Raw genomic sequence first — 17461 nt, forward strand, 5'->3', positions numbered from 1 at the left:
CACCCCTCCCTGCTTGGCCTTCAGCGACGATGTTCCCCAGAGTGCTGGGACTTGTACTGAATGGTAAAGAACCTAAATGAAAAAAAAAAAAAAAAAAAGTCACAAAGTCTTACCATGATTCCAGGCTTAATAAAACGTGACGTTAACGAGCAAAAGTGACTAGGAGGACATATATCTGGTGATATGTTGGTTAACGGCCTAACCTAAACCATACAAAATGGAAGGGAAATATTCCCCGAGCTAGACCTTATTAGGTCACATAGCCCTGCTGGGTGACAGGAGGGTGCTACCCCTCCCGGCATGGCAGCTACCGGGCATGGCTTGAACTCACGATCTACCGGTCCCGAGTCCGACACTCTACCACTGAGCCACCCTGCCCTCAAAGCCATACATATGCAAAAAGTCTGTCACTTGTGCGAGTAAGATGAATGTTGGTCTGTGTGCTCTCAGGTCTTCTGTGATGTTTTTTGTTTCTCATCCACAGAAATACTCCGAGGTCCTCAGTGCAAACGAGGATATCAGAAGTTTATTACGTAGTCACTTGCGTCCATCATCATCATAAGAAAACCTAGGGAAGTACGTAAGCCTGTTAGTAAGAGAATGCGGCCCCCATCTGAGAAATCATGCAGCCTGAAGAGGCTATCACACGGGGACTCTTGGACGTTCAAATCAGCTGCCGCGCGAGGGTCATGGAGAGCCAATCGTGAAAAGCCATGGATGTCTGCGCTCACAGTGGCTGTCCAGAACTCCACAGTCTTCTCTATAAACTTTATCCCTAGAATGATATAATGAATTGTTATGATTATTTTACTACCTTTAGTAAACTTTGTATTATATCTCAAAAGTAGTGAAAAGCGTAAAAAAAAAAGTTTACGCACGAAATCTCGTTACGTTCATTTGGGGGGGGGGGAGAAGGGGGAGGGAGGCAAAATATGGGGGGGCTGCTTTGCTGAAAAGCTGGATTGTCACCTTAACCTTCCACATTGCAACTCATTGAGCATTTCATCCTCCATTCTGTCAATCAAACCATTAAAAGAAAAAAATCACCCAATCCACCATTGCCTCAACAGGCTAGCCAATCCATACATTTAAGGCAAGTGTGCAGCTGCTTGCCCCCAACTAGCATTTTGTATACAATAAACTCCTACCACCCATTGGGAAGAGACCGCATGTGGTTAGAGTACCGCACCTAAACACACAACACTACCTGGCATCTAAAACTTGTACAATGGCAAAAGCTACACAGCATGAAGGCCCACCCTTGATACCCCTACATACATCGGGGGAAGTGATGGCTTAAGTGATAGAGGTGACTGCTGTCCTAATGGATCTAAGTTCAAATCCTGGCTGGGAACAGCTTAAGGATTTGAATTTTATAAGGCTGGCTCTACTGATCTACCAGACCCGCCAACATGGAAAAAATACCCATTCCTGTACGAGACAGCCCTTGCATGTATTCAACATGGATGGTGGGTGTTAGCACTGAAGCGGTGATGTGTGGAGGAGTAAGGTATACTAGCGGACTACTGGGCCTTGGGAACAGGCTGTGAAACCTATGCCTTGAACTGGACACACATTTACATCAAAAATAATTGATAACTGCCTCATAACAAGGAATGTCATCCAGTGCAACAGGTGGTTAGAAAGGAAATTATTTGGAGAAAAGTGGAAAACTTCACTTTAAGTACTTTATTTACACAGTATAATATAACAATTATATACACACTATTGATTTAGCAACCAAAATGCATCTCTTGGAATGTTTGATACTGTACTCAAAAATGGGAATGAATAATCAAAAGCTGAGAAGTAACACCCTTGGAATAATCTGTGACTGGTAAATACTGCTCCCACAAAGTACTGCTAGAGCCGGATTGCCTTCTTTGGGGGTCCTAGGCTAAACTAAATAAGGGGGCACCACGGTAGAGGCCCACCCCATATGAAGATTTAATGACCATCATCAGATCTTTTATGATGCCAGTCACTGTAATTTTCATATTTTTAAGCTCTTATTTCCCTTGTTACTTTTATTTATTTATTTTTTTAATGGTGTCCCCTTTCCAGAGTGGGGAGCCTAGGCTACAGCCTAGTGGCTAATCCACCCCTGAGTATTGCTGCATCTGGTAAGAATAATTCATCTTAGTTTTGTATCTTCGTTGTATCTCATACAAGGTATACTCTTCTTTATGAGGCATCAGATCTACCAAGACACTGATACTGTACAGAACTTTGTGCTGAACAGTGAAAATGCAATACTAAAGTATTTATCAGTGCAGCACATCAAAATATATTCATAAGCATGAAACTGTAATCTGTGTCAAAAAAGGCCATTGTATGACAACACATAACTATACATGCAAAGTGAGAGACCTAGACATTGATTTTTAGATTACATCATCATCCTGCTCTTAACTTCCAATACCTTGCTGCCCCTTTATAAAACCACAAGGGTATTGACTGGTAATATGGACTTGTACAAAGGAATTATCATAACCCTATGTTCCATAGTCATACAGACACGCAATATTTTCTAATTTATTCTTCCAACTTTCAGACAATTATGTTCAGCTCTGGAGAGATTTTTAAAACCGGGGAAGCTGATATTGCTTTCATAATTCCCATTCCCAAACAATGTCATTCTTAAGTTGAATAAAATAATCTAAAGTGGGGGGTGGGGGATGGATACAAGGGGTTATGTGACTGCTAGAGATCATGTTTGGCTTTCTTTAGTCAACTCCTTCAATCTGATCACATGTTTCTTAGTTCAATCTTGCTACATCCAGACAATTTTCTTCAGCTCTGGGGAGACGTCTTTTAGTGAATAGGTAAATGAAGGGTATTTATCTCACCTCTCCAATTCAGAAATTCTCTCCAAAGCTGAATAAAATTGTCTGGTGAAAGGAAGCATAAAATGAAAATGTCAGTGTGAAGGAGTTTAGTCCATCTGTGTTTATGTTTTTTCATGCTACAATACTGTATTATTTGGCCTCTGATGCTGCAGTCACCACCACATATATATAAACCACCATCTATATAAACTGGTGTTCAGCTGACTAAGTGAATAAACTACTACTGTGCTGCTGAAAAAATTAATTCAAAACTCTAATTTCCAGCAAAACTTACATCTTTACCCTATGTAAATCTGCTTTCGGGTAATATACTTCAAATATGAACCAACAATAAACTGGAAATCTTTTAAAATTTATCTGGGGTTACACTATAAATCACACCAAAAGTCTAATCAAACAATACTACTCTTAACTTCTCCAGCCTGGGATGTCTTCCTTTCAGTATTTCACTCTGGTTAATTTAGGACAATTTTATTCAGCTTACAAAAGACTTCCCCAGGTTTTAAGAGTTGGAAACAATCTCAGTAACTCTTTCAGGCCAGGGACATCTACATACCCTGTACTGTGTTTATTTCAGGTTTACACCAGATGCTTTTTTTTTTTTTTTTTAAGGAAACACCTCCCTGGACTGTAAGAGTTAAACATAAACTTTCCTGCATTGCAAAAATACTCTTATACATTACTCAAACTGGCAATGTATTACTGTACTTTAAAATCAAATGCTTCCTCTTGATAGCATTACTATACACTCCTCTGAAATTTGTTTAACCAAGATTTTCTCTTTGTCATCAAGATACTATTCAAACACTCAATCTGCCACACTCAGCAGTACTGTAAAAACTTAAACTACTGTACTGTTATCAAGCTTACTTACTAAACCTGATCAACAAGTCCCTCAAGATTGCCTTTCCTGTTTATCATTCACATGGCAAACTACCGATTCATAATAAAAATATATATTATTTTTTTATACATATCACCTTTAGTGTATTAATCTAAACATTACCTGGCTAAATATAAGTAAAACTATACATAAGGTGGTGACTTCAAGGAAGAAATTATAATTATTATGGATGAATCATACTTTCTTCTAGCAAGCTATGGCAAGGATTGTGAATTTATCAATAAATACATTCCTTAATAATGAAACCATATCTTGACATACCAAGAGCCAGTGCATGAGTATTAAATTCTCCAGAAATAGTGTTACACTGATGATGCAGCTAAAGGCAGTACTTCCTGGTGAAGTGGCCTAAGAGTGCTACTTGTGGGGAACAGCAAATAGAGGTGCAGACATATGAATGTGGAAAGAAAGCAGAGGAATGTTTTGATAAACAGGGTGAGAAGGTCCAATATATTCCCAGTATGCTGGGAATCGAACCTGAGACTCTCAGGTGACAGCCAGGCAGCATACCACTACACCATGACCAGGTAAAAGTTATCTCACATTGTCACACTCCTGTAACCAATGTCCCTCCACCCCCAGCTGTGGGCCTGAAGAGGATAAGATAACCCCCTGGCACCCGGGTAAGTAGATGCTTTTAATCTATCCCAAGCACTTACGGTAATATATTGGATTATTTTTCCTGTGTACAAAACAGGTTTCTCTCTTCATTCAGACTTGCTGTAAGTGCTTGGAATAGATTAAAAGCATCTACTTGCCCAAGTGCCAGGGGGTTATCTCATCCTCTTCAGGCCCACAGTTGGGGGCGGAGGGAGATTGGTTACATGTTTGTGACAATGTGAGATAACTTTTACCTGGTCGTGGTGTAGTGGTATGCTGCCTGGCCTAAGAGTCACGGGTTCGATTCCTGGCATATTGGCAATATATTGGATGATTTTTTCTGTGTACAAAACAGGTTTCTCTCTCTTCAGGGTGAGAAGGTGATATGATGGCAAAGGAAAGTATGGATAAACAAGGTGAGAATGTGGTATGAAAGCAGATGAACATTCAGACACATGATCAAAGGCAACAGTGCCACATTAATATCCTCTGCCAGCGCTGATTCTATTTTATATTAATATATGGGGAGAACGCTGTCATACATTTATGTGAAGCTACAGAAAGTGGCAAAAATTTTTTGGCATATCAGATGGAGCCAGGATTCTGGGGGCTTGAATAATGAATGAATGGAAGCGTGGCCCACTGGATTAAGCAAACTTGGGCTGTCTGGACGTTGCTACTCCTCACCCAGCCCTAACATAGGAAAGGAGGTCCGGATGATGATGATGATGATGATGATGATGATGATGATGATGACGATAATGATTATGTGGGAGAAAAAAACATGTGCAGACCTGAAACAATCAACACAAAAGCCTGACTTTAAGACAATACTAACACTTAAAACTGATCAGCAAATGCTCCTATAATACAAATTCTCAGTACAGCAGGAACATATGACTGTATTGTGTATATCCTCAACAGCTGTAATGTGACCAGTACTACTGTTAAGTCCAAGAACCTCAGTATCTTGTGATCAAGGAATGTTTACTTCAAATTAATACAAGACTTTGAGCGGTCAGAAACCCACATGATGACAATACATACAAAACTATATTTTGTCTGGAAAAGTGCTTATGATCTAATATATATATCTATACATACAGGTTACAGACTGGTAAAGTTCAGCAGTCAAAAATGCTTTCATATGACGTAAGAGTAACAAACTCACACACACTGTAATTCTGTACTGTATGCCAGTTACTGTACCAAGGTTGATACCTGCTCCCTTTGCTTACAAACTTTAATACAACAGTAAAAATGGCTTCAATTGGTTTCCCCATTTAACAGGAAAGTTACAAACAATATTACAGTGATAAAAACTGCTCTAACAGTTGGCTTCATCCAAGTCAATTACCAGCCCTGTAACAGTGATATCAACTGCTCAACTTGCTTACCTTCTTTAATATGTCAATTACCAATATTATTACACTCAAATCAACTGCTTCATTTGCTCACCTCAATCAACAAGTCAATCACCAATCTTATTGCAGCTGCCTTTATGAGTTACTCTTCTGCTGTTGTCCAGTTGCTGTGATCTTTTTCCATTCAACTATGTTTGCACTTTATCATCTTCCTTTTGGTTATATATATTTATGCACTTCACAAAATTCTAAGTCATACAAAACTGACTTATGATACCATGTACAGACTGTGATATCAAAAAGTTTATGAACTAATCTTCTATCATTATTATTTTTTTAATACTTCAACATTTGACACAGCAGTAACAGAACATGCTTCCTCATCACCCTCCCTGTATTACAGGCATCAGTATCATTCAGTCTTCAAAACTTCCATTTATGTACAAAAAGTAGAAACTTTAAATGCCATCAAGTCATGGATTACGACACTGAAAGAAACTGAAAGACTACAATCGCACAGAAGGCAGCTAAGGTGGGTGGCAACAATGCTGTGACTAGGCTGAAGTGCAGAAGTTGCAAATTTTGTCCTACATGAATTCTCAAGTATGACACTCATTTGAACCTAATATTGCCAGGTACTCACTTAAAATGCAAGCTTAATTCATAAATCATTCTAGGCAAATTCTCCATATACTATAAATCATTCTAGGCAAGTTCTCCACATACTATAAGAACAAAGAAAGAAACGGGAGACAGACAGCAGGATTATTCATAACTCTGGGCTGTCTATAAAACACCTCTAGTACTGAACAGGTTCATGAAGGCTCTACGTAACCCCTCCAGTCCAAAAAGTCTCTGATCAGCTGAGAATTGTTTGGTGGCATCATCAAATTAAAATTAAATCTACTGGCAGAAGGGGTTAAAGGAAAAATTCCATCAATTCCAACCTCCATCACCTTCACAGAGATGCATCACATTCCAATACTTGGTAAAGGCATGTCCAGCTCAAATTCCTGCCTCTTCTAGACAGCTTTTATGTTTTGTTTTTTCCCCTCTCTCTTCTCTTTCTCTTGTTATTTTATGATAATTTTATTCCAGTGTGACAGAGTTTTAACTGGAGGGGTTAAAAAGTCCTTATGAAGCCCTTCAATATGAGAAGCTTTTCACAAGTTGAATATAGATGTCTTGCAGCAGCAAGAATATATTAAATAAGATATTACCTGGATTCAATGGTTTAAGGAATGGATGTGGGTTACACTGATTAGATGGAAGATGAAACAGATTCATGAAAGACATGGTGTAAGTTAGAATCTTGATAAAAGGGTATAGGTGTATGCTCAGATGGTATGGTCAAATAGGGAGAATGGATATAGATACAGTGCTGAGATGGGGCATATATGAGCACGTTTTCAGAGTAAAAGGAGGCATGGTAGGACAAGATCATGGATGGATATGAAAATTAGCATACCATTAGGTATGGAAATTGCATAAGCTAAGGAACTGACAAGGAATTTATATGGGTGGATGAAGTACATACAAAGATGAACATGGTAAGGGATATAGCCCTCTTTCAACTACAAATGATGGAATTACACTAACTGACAGATGTATGTGAAGTTGGGGGGGGGGAATCACTTTTGAGGGGGTGGGGTCACTTCTGAGGTGTAGCCTGGATTTGGGGGGCTTGTACGCGGGGAATGCTTACGTGGCCCACTTCACTGGGCATATTGTTTGACAGCTCACACTTTTGTGCTTTACCTTTCTTAGTTTCTGGGTCCACTCACCCAATCTCATAATTAGACATTTCAGTTAGAATGATTACAAGAAACAAAGTATTGGTTATGTGGGGTGTGCTTTCTCTCCTATCCCCAAGAACACTGGGTAAGTAACGAACAAAATTAGTACCAAAACATACAACACTACTTATTACTGAATGTTCTTGACAACAAAAGATTTTTCCAGAATTACCTAATTTTATGGTAAATTTCCCTACATTGAGGCATACTGCAGATGATGATGCAATGCACAACTAAATATTGCCTTGATGATATCCTAATACTGGTGGCCAAATTTCCAAATAAACCCTCAGGAGTTTCTCTCATGAGGCATCTACAATGCTGCCTCCAGTTAATTACCATCCGTGCTGGGAAGCTATAATTCCTTAAAGCATTCACTGCCAGGGAGCCTTTTATTCACCGTGGCTACTGCTCTATCTTATCCTGTGTATGAGGAATTTCCTGGGCTCTAGGGGACAAAGCTGTCCCCAAGAATCCCTTGTATTTTGAAGAAATCTTTCACATTTTATTCTGGTTATCATCAGAGGATTTCCTTCATATGAAGTACCTCTTGGAGTCAAAGGATTTAGTCAAGTGGATGGTTAAGAGTTTTAGCTGTACAATACAGTTTATATCCGTACAATCAATTTGTAACATCCCTAACAAAAACAGGAAAAATAAGCAAGTCTGTGTGCTAAAAAAATGTATACAGATAACTTCTGCCTTAAGTGTAGAACTTGAGAATGTCAATAAACAGCCAATAAACTACATATTCCCGTTTGATGTGTATAGATCTGAGGTTAGGCAATTATGCTGTATAACTAAATGCAATGCGTTACATCCTGATGAAGAACTCCATTAAGTTTCAGATCAACTGATGTCTAAGTGGAGCCAGAATGGAGAGTTACTAGTGACCTAGGAGACAGTGGATCCAGAATGGAGAGTTACTAGTCACCTAGGAGACTCAGTCCTACCTCATAACTAAGGCTCATTCAATTTCCTGCAGCCATGACAATGCTCTAAGTTGTGGGAGCAGCTTAGTTGCATCAGGTAAAAACAGACAAATGTGTATTCTACCAATAGTACACTTCATGAAAAATCTATAACTGTGCATGCACTAGGAATTTCTAGCTATCATCAAATTCTATCATGGTTGTCTGGATGGATGGTGGTTTTTCATGATTTCATGAAATCTTCCATACCTAGGAATTCTTGTCAGCTCAACTTTTTCTCTGATATTTTCAACATCAACATGAGAATGGCACAAACAGTTTGAGAAACTGTGAGTTTAACATGACAGACTTGCTGTGGTACAAAAAGAAGATACTGACTTGTTAAATGCTGACCACAGGTTAATACAATGGCGAGATGAGAATGTACGATTTACCATCATGAGTGACTGGTGTGCTACTGTTTTGGCTGTCTCATGGACTGAGGTAGTGATGTCTGGCAACACATATAATGATGTAAAGAATGTTATCCAAGGCCAGCTATCAATCAAAATTATTAAACCTGTAATCTCAAATTACCTTACACTTCATCATAAAATCTGCTAGTCTCTTAACTAAACAGAGTAGAGAGACTTTGTTTCTTGGCAGGTAAGTTATATTCTAAACTGCTGGCAAAGCTGTGCATATACAGTACAGTAGAGTGCTTCTGTGGTCTCAAGCTATTGTATTACTCTACATGGATATTTAATGTAGCATCTGTGTTCCATATGCCTTGATAACTACTACTTATGAACAGCTCTTTCCTAAAATTATCACAATGAAACTGGCATACGATATATACATATAAAGCAATGACTAATGCCATCAAAATACTGCATTTCCCTAAGAAGCTTGGTATTATGAAATTTATACTAGTACTGTACATACTTCACTTTACATCGAGCATGTACTGAAATATAGGCCTCAGTTCCATACTTTACTTCTTCTTAAGTAAGCTACTGAGGCAATCATTTAAAAGCAAAAGTACAGTACTGTACAGAACAAGGTGATAATGCTCCTGTTTGCTAATGATGCAAAATGATGGTCTACATCATTACTGGCATAATGACCTAGACCTGTATTCTAAGCTTCAGGAGAATTTTTGGCATCTTAGCAACTTATACTGCATGTCACACCCGGTATTCACTTGTATGTTACTTACTGCATTTATCTTTCATCTCAAAACAAATAGTTCATGTATCCATCATCCTGTCCAGTAATGTCCCAGTAGGAGCATAGAAACCCAAAGCTAGTAAGTCTAAACAGTTAAGGTGAAAGCAACCAGTTGCTCAACCCTTACCAGCACTATGTGAGCAATAAACCCCAACCACCCCTCAGAATCAGGAAAGCCTTCACTCACCAAGCTAACAGGGTTCACGCCCTGCCAGGATCATAAACTTTGGGAGTGTTCACCCAGCCACGTACTGCATTGACGGACACAGGGGGTGCTGTGGTTGAACCAGTGTTGCTTACTATAAAGTATGCTTGCGCCCAGTCGGCTTGCGCGGGCCGATTACACTTGGTTCAGAGACTACTCACACATCCAAAGCCACTCCAACATTACAATTACACTTACAAGCACTTCTCACCCTACATACAATCTCTACCAGACAGCTTAAGCCACTTGGTAGAGATACATTGGCTGTATCGTCCCGACTTTGGTCGGGATAGGCCAGTCCTGCAGTGGATACTCAAACGGCTGATGATGATATATATATATATATATGTCTATCTATCTATCTATTGCCAGACACCTCAATCCTGTTTGGGGTGGCCACAAACAAATTGCCCTGTCCCCCACCATTTCACTGCCCTGCTCCCAACTCACACCCCCCTCTCTCATATACCTCTCCATCCCATCCCTCCATCTCATCCTCGGCCTCCCCCTCCCGTTTCCCCCTTCCACCTCACTCACATACACTCTCATCGTCAGTCTTTCACCCTCCATCCTCTCCACATGGCCAAACCACCTCAGTGTGTTCCTCATAACGCTTCCTATCACATCCACATCCACACCACAACGCTCCTTTATATCCTCATTCGTCATCCTGTCTCTCCATGTGACTCCACAGGCTCCTCTTAAATAACTCATTTCCACTGCTCTCACTCTTGACTTGTGTCCTTCCAACAACGTCCAAGCTTCACTTCCATACGTTGGAGTTGGTATCACAATACTGTCATGTAGTAACTTTTTCACTTCCACGCTCACTTCCCTGTTCCTTATCACTGATTTCAAACAACCAGCAACCTTCCTTCCCTGCTGCACCCTTTCAAGCACTTCACCCTCCAAACCTCCATCCTTACTCATCACACTACCCAAATGCTTAACTGTACTCACATTTTCCAGTTCCTCAAAATCCAACCTCGCTGTACATTCACTGACTTCACCTCTCTCAAAGACCATCACTTTATTCTTCCCTACGTTCACCTTTAGATTCCGTTTCTTAAACACTCTCCAAAACTCATCCACCAAGCCTTGCAGCTCCCCTTCGTCTTCACTCAACAACACAGCATCATCTGCAAACAACAGTACAGGGAGTTTCCAAACACTACCCTCTCTCACCAGGGCCACTCCAACATCCACTACCCTACCTTGTACCTTTTTTAATACCCCATCCATGTACAGATTGAACAACCATGGAGACATGACACATCCCTGTTTCAACCCAACCTTCAAAGAGAAAAATTCACTTAGTTCACCATCCACACGCACTGCAGCCTTCGCACCATCGTACATACTCTTCACAGCATTCAACAACTTCCCATCTACTCCATATATTCTTAACACTTTCCACAATCCTTGTCTATCCACCCTGTCATATGCTTTCTCCAAATCCATGAAAGCTGCATACAACTTCTTTCCCTTCTGTAGAAACTTTTCCACTAAAGATATAAGAATGAATATCTGATCTACACTACCTCTTCCCTTCCTAAAGCCTCCCTGTTCTTCTCCAACTAATTTCTCTGTTCTTTCTCTAACTCTGTCAATAAGCATCCTACCATACAGTTTTCCTCTTTTACTAAGAAGACAAATACCCCTATGATTACCACACACTTCTTTTTCCCCTTTTCCTTTGTACAGGGGAATAATTATACCTGACTTCCAATCCTCCGGGACTCTACCTTCCTCCCAGGCCAATCAGCACATCTTCCACATCCATTCTACTACTATCTCTCCCCCATGCTTCAGCATTTCACCACACACTCCATCAATTCCTGGGGCTTTCCCCGATTTAACTTTCTTCATTGCTTCCACAACTTCTATCCTACTGATTTCTTCCTGTCTTCTCACCTCCCACCTTCTCCCAGCCATTCCCCAGCCACTTATACTTGCAATACTTCCATCCTCTATGTTCAACAATTCCTTAAAGTGTTCTCTCCATCTGCTCACTTTTTCTCCCTTCTCCACTAGTGATCTACCATTTTTATCTTTCACTCCCCTGCTAACTTCACTTCCACCCTGTCTTACTCTTTTCACCTCTTTCCAGAACATTTTCTTACAGTCCCTCCACTTCACACTCAAATTCCTTCCAAATTCCCCAACCACTCTCTTCTTACTCTCTCTTACTAATCTTTTCACCTCTCTCTTTCTTTCTACATATAACTCTCTCTTCCGCCTCTAAACTTCTTCCACGCCCTTATTTCTCATCCATTCATTGTATGCTTTCTTCTTTTGTGCCACAGCCTGTCTCATCTCTTCAGTCCACTACGCTGTTCCTTGCACTCCCCTCCGTCTTCTCTTCCTTCCACACACCACATCACATGCTGCACATATTTCTTCTGTAAATATCCTACACACACCTTCCACGTCTCCCATCTGCTCCAATTCATATTTGCTCAATCGTTCCTCCACTTCTCTCTTATACTCTTTGAGGGGAAGAGCAGGAGAAGTTGTTGAGGCATTCAGTAGGAGGTGGGTGGATGTGGCGTGTTTGCAGGAAGTCTGGTACAGGGGTGGATTAGCCAGAAAGATTGTTGGGAAGGAATGTTACTATAAGTTGTTTTGGCAGGGGAGGACAGATGGATATGGGGGTGTTGGTGTGATGGTTGCGGAGAAATGGGTGGAATATGTTATGAATGTTATAAGAGTAAGCAATAGAATAATGGTAGTGAAAATTCTATTCAGTAGAAAGATAGCTGCAATTATATTGGCATATGCTCCACAGGCAGGATCAGATGAAGCTGAGAAAGGTAGATTTTGGGATGATTTAATACGTGTAGTAGGTGGTATGCAGGATGATGAGATAGTGGTTTTGGGAGGGGACTTAAATGGTCATGTAGGTGAAGCAGCACAAGGTTATGAAGGAGTACGTGGGGGATGTGCGTATGGTATAAGGAATGCAGAAGGGGAAAGGATACTCGAGTTTGGGGAGGCAACGGACATGATTGTGTGCAACACATATTTTAGGAAAAGAGAAGGTAGGTTAATTACGTATGAGTCTGGGGGAAATAGCAGTCAGATAGATTATTTTCTGGTTAGGAGGGCTAATAGGAGGTTTGTGAGGGATGTTAAAGTTATAGGAAGTGAGGAGTGTGTGCAGCAGCACAAACTATCGATTTGTGACATGGTGCTTAAAGAACGAGTGATGAAACTGAGGACTTATGTACCTAGGAGGAAAATATGGAAGCTGAAAAAACAAGTAGTAAGGGATACCTTCTATAGGAAGATGAGGAGAGTGGTCGCTGAACAGGGAGCTGTAGACAGAGGTGTTAATGAACAGTACAGAGCCCTCAAGAACAATCTCTTGAGAGTTACTGATGTAACATGCGGTTGGACAAGATGATCACCAAGACATAAAGTAACCTGGTGGTGAGATGAGGGTGTAGAAGCTGCAGTTAAGGAGAAAAGAAGGCTTTTCCAAGAATGGAAGAAGGGTGGTAGCAAGGAGGAATACCTGGCTGCCAAGCATAGGGCTAGAAGAGAGGTATGCAGGGCGAAGTCTGAGTCACACAGACTTTTACTTGATAACCTAAATCATGGGGAAAGGAAAAATATGATATTTAAGGTGGCAAATCAGATGAAGAGGGACAATCGGGATATTATAGGTGTGCAGTGTGTGAAGAATGATGAAGGAAGGGTAGTGGTGAACAATGAAGATATTAAAGATGCATGGAGAAAGCATTATAGCCAGTTGTTGAATGAGGAGTTTGACTGGGACAGGAAAGGTTTGGAGCCAGCAGATCCAGTGTTTGGCCCTTGGCCTTTGATTGATGCTGCTACTGTGAGTGAGGCGATAGGCAGGATGAAGGTGGGGAAGGCAGCAGGTGTGTCTGGGTTGACTGCCAAAATGTTGAAGGCCTCAGGAAATATAAGGGTGAGGTTAGTCACTGACCTGATAAATATGATTATTTATGAGTGTGTTGTCCCAGATGATTGGCTGAAGAGTGTAACTGTAAATGTGTATAAAGGGAAGGGTGATGCCTGGGAAAGAGGAAATTATAGAGGTATAAAGCTTTTAGATCAGATAATGAAGGTAATGGAGAGAGTTTTAGAAGGTATGATTAGGAAAAGAGTGAATACCTGTATTGATGAGATGCAGTTTGGGTTTATGCCAGGTAGGGGGACCACTGATGCCATATTCATTGTTTGACAGCTTCAGGAAAAATATACTGGTAGGAGAAGGGATCTGTATTTTGCTTTTGTTGATTTGGAAAAGGTCTTTGACAGAGTCCCTAGAGAGGTGGTGAAGTGGGCAATGAGAAAGCTTGACTTGGAGAAGTGGCTGGTTAACGTGGTTATGGCTATGTATGTGGGTGCTCGTACCCAAGTAAGAGACAATGGAGATTTGAGTGATGAGTTTTCCGTGAATGTTGGTGTGCATCAGGGGTCAGTTTTGAGTCCCATGTTGTTTATCATGGTACTTGAAGCCCTGTCACGTGACTTCAGAAACAGATTCCCGTGGGAGATGTTGTATGCTGATGATTTGGTGTTGACTGCAGAGAACGAAAGGGAGGAGGAGGAAAGGTTTAGGAAGTGGAGAGATGGTATAGGGCACAAGGGCTTAAGGGAAAAATGCAGATAAAACAAAAGTGATAATAACTAAGGTTGGTGGCAGTACCATCAAAGATGAGGGAGAGTGGCCATGTGCAGTTTGCCACAAGGGCGTGGGAAGTAATTCCATCTTATGCGGTGTTTGTGATGAATGGGTGCACAAGAGATGTAGTGGTATCAGAGGTAGGCTGCGAGATAATGCTGATTTTATGAGTACGGCGAGGGCAGGTGGAGATTGTCGGGCGTAAAAGGATTGAACTTGCTGGTGAATCTCGAGTGTGTGGAAGAGTTTTGTTATTAGGGAGACATGTTACGTGCTGGAGGTGGGGCTGGAGCTAGCTCTGTGGCTCGGGTGAGAAGTGGTTGGAAGAAGTTCAGGGAGCTCCTGCCTCTCCTGACACTGAGAGGACTCTCCCTACATGCTAAGGGGTCTTTGTATGCAGCATGTGTCAGAAGTGTAATGCTGTATGGTAGTGACACCTGGACAGTAGAGAAGGAGTATATTTGCCGGCCCAGATGTACAGAAATGACAATGATAAGGTGGATGTGTAGTGCGTCCCTGCGTGCAAGGTCTGGGGGGGCTGGGTTTATGATGGAAGAGTTGAGAGGTAAAGATGGTACTGGAGTGTATTGGTGTTGTGATGAGGAGAGGTAGATTGAGATGGTTTGGACATGTGGAGAGGATGGGGGATGATAATTGGGTGAGGAAGGTGAGAAGTGTTAATATTAGGGATGGGGTTATGAGGGGTAGACTGAGAAAGACATAGGACAAGGTCATTAAGTGTGACCTCAGGGTTAAGGGACTGAACAGGGAGGCTGCAATGGATCGTGCAGCATGGAGAGCCGCCATTGGGTGACCAAGGCCGACGCATGCAAGCATGTTGGAGCCTTTTAAAAGCAAAGCAAAATGATATATTGTATATACATATATATATATATATATATATATGGTAGGTGGGGACGCTCCCCATCCACACTTGATGTAGTGCTCCTCTTACGTGTCTGCCTTTTCCTCTCCTTCCTTCACCTGTCTTTATTTACTTCATTCTTTCCTCATCCTTCTGCCTATGGGTGACTTTACACTCCCTCTTCAGTCCTTCTTTCCTTCATTCTTTCCTCTTCTTTCTGCCTATGGGTGACTCTACACTGAGTGACAAGCCAAATGGTTTCCTGTACACCAGGAAACTATATACTACGCTGAGTGGTAACCATATAACCAAATTATGGTGCCTGGTGGTTTAATGGATAATTCAGGCACTCCAGTCGGATTGAGCCTGTGCAGGCTTCTATTTAAGAGGTGGTTGGGGTTTATTGCTCATGCAATGCCACTCAGGGATGAGTGAGGCTGGTCACTATCATCTTAAATGTCGGGATCAACTTGCCTAGCCCCAGGCTCCTACGCTCCTCATGGGGCGACATAAGATTGCATGATGGATGGATGGATGGATGGATATATATATATATATATATATATATGTGTGTGTGTGTGTGTGTGCACAGTAAAACCTCTCTAAGTCAGAATAATTGGGGCTGAGGCCATTCCAACTTGACTATAATTCCAACTTGTGGGAAATATGAGATTCCTGACAAACCAGAAACAAAAAAACAATAATCACTTACCATGCTTGCAGAGGGTGTAATCCAAGCATAAAGAGGGCCTCTTGGTGGGATGTAGAGGTGCTAGTGGAGCATATGATCACTCCTGTGCAACATTTCTTAACCATAATCACAATTCAACAACAGTAAAGTATTGTACTGTACTGTACTGTACTTTCAGCTTCTCTTGAATGCTCAGGGTCTTCAGCTTCATCCCCTTCCTGCCTGAAGGAGTCTTGGGAACCTTGGAAGCCATGCTGGTTAGGAATAAAAGTGCAGAATACAGAGTGAAATGCAAGAGAATACCAATGCAAGTGGTAACAGATGCTAGACTGAGGCAGAGTGAGATGGGAGATTGCGAGACTTAGCAGCGCTGCCAAATGGAATGCACAGTACTGTACAGCACAGAAATCTGCTAGACTGGCCTAAACAGTGATAAAAATCCACCAGACTGATGGAAATTAGGGAACATTAAGGAAAACAATGCACGATAGGACTTTACAATATGCCAGACATAATGTAAGCTTTATCATTTATTATCCCCCAGATTTTTTTTAAAACCTCTACATTTAGCTGGCAGGCCTCCATATTAACAACACTGGGCAGGAGGTGGCTGGGAGGCACCTCACAGGCTAGAACATGATAAGCTGGTGCATCATCATACTGAGATATGACTTCCCTTGGCCGAGATTTCACGTCTTAGTGGTAGTTTTACAAGAAGTTTCTGACCAGTGGAGTAACACAAGCCCTCACAGCCTAGAATGATGTGTCATCATTCCAAGATGGGCCTTCCGTTACAAGTCATTTTACGACTCTAAGAAAATTTTTCTGAGATTTTTTTTTTTTTTTTTACTGTTTTCGAACATTTTAAATTATTTTTGTTAAAGATTTTCACGTGCCATTATGACTTGTGCGTAATTCTGTCTTACAGGATGCCAACTTCCAGAGGTTTTACTGTATATATATGTACATGTATATATATCTATATCTATCTATCTATATATATGTATGTATGTGGTAGGTGGGGGCGCTCACCATCCACTCACTCGATGTAGTGTTGCTCTGGGCGTCTGCTCTTTCCTCTCTTCCTTTCTTCATCTTCTTTCTTTCTTTCGTTCATTCTTTCTTATTCTTTCTGCCTACGGGAGACTTTACACTTTCTCTTCTGTCGTTCTTTCCTTCATTCTTTCCTCTTCCTTCTGCCTATGGGTGACTCTACACTGAGTGACAAGCCTAATGCTTTCCTGTACATCAGGAGAACATTTACTATGCTAGGTGGTAACCATTTAACCAAATTATGGCACCTGGTGGTTTAGCAGGTAATTAAGGTGCTCCAATCGGATTAAGCTGGTGCAGATTTATATCCATGGGGTGGTTGGGGTTTACTACTCA

This window comes from Coenobita brevimanus, chromosome 47 (genome assembly GCF_032717465.1).
Source record: "Coenobita brevimanus isolate Jiangsu-jjx chromosome 47, ASM3271746v2, whole genome shotgun sequence".
In the NCBI taxonomy this organism is placed as follows: domain Eukaryota; kingdom Metazoa; phylum Arthropoda; class Malacostraca; order Decapoda; family Coenobitidae; genus Coenobita; species Coenobita brevimanus.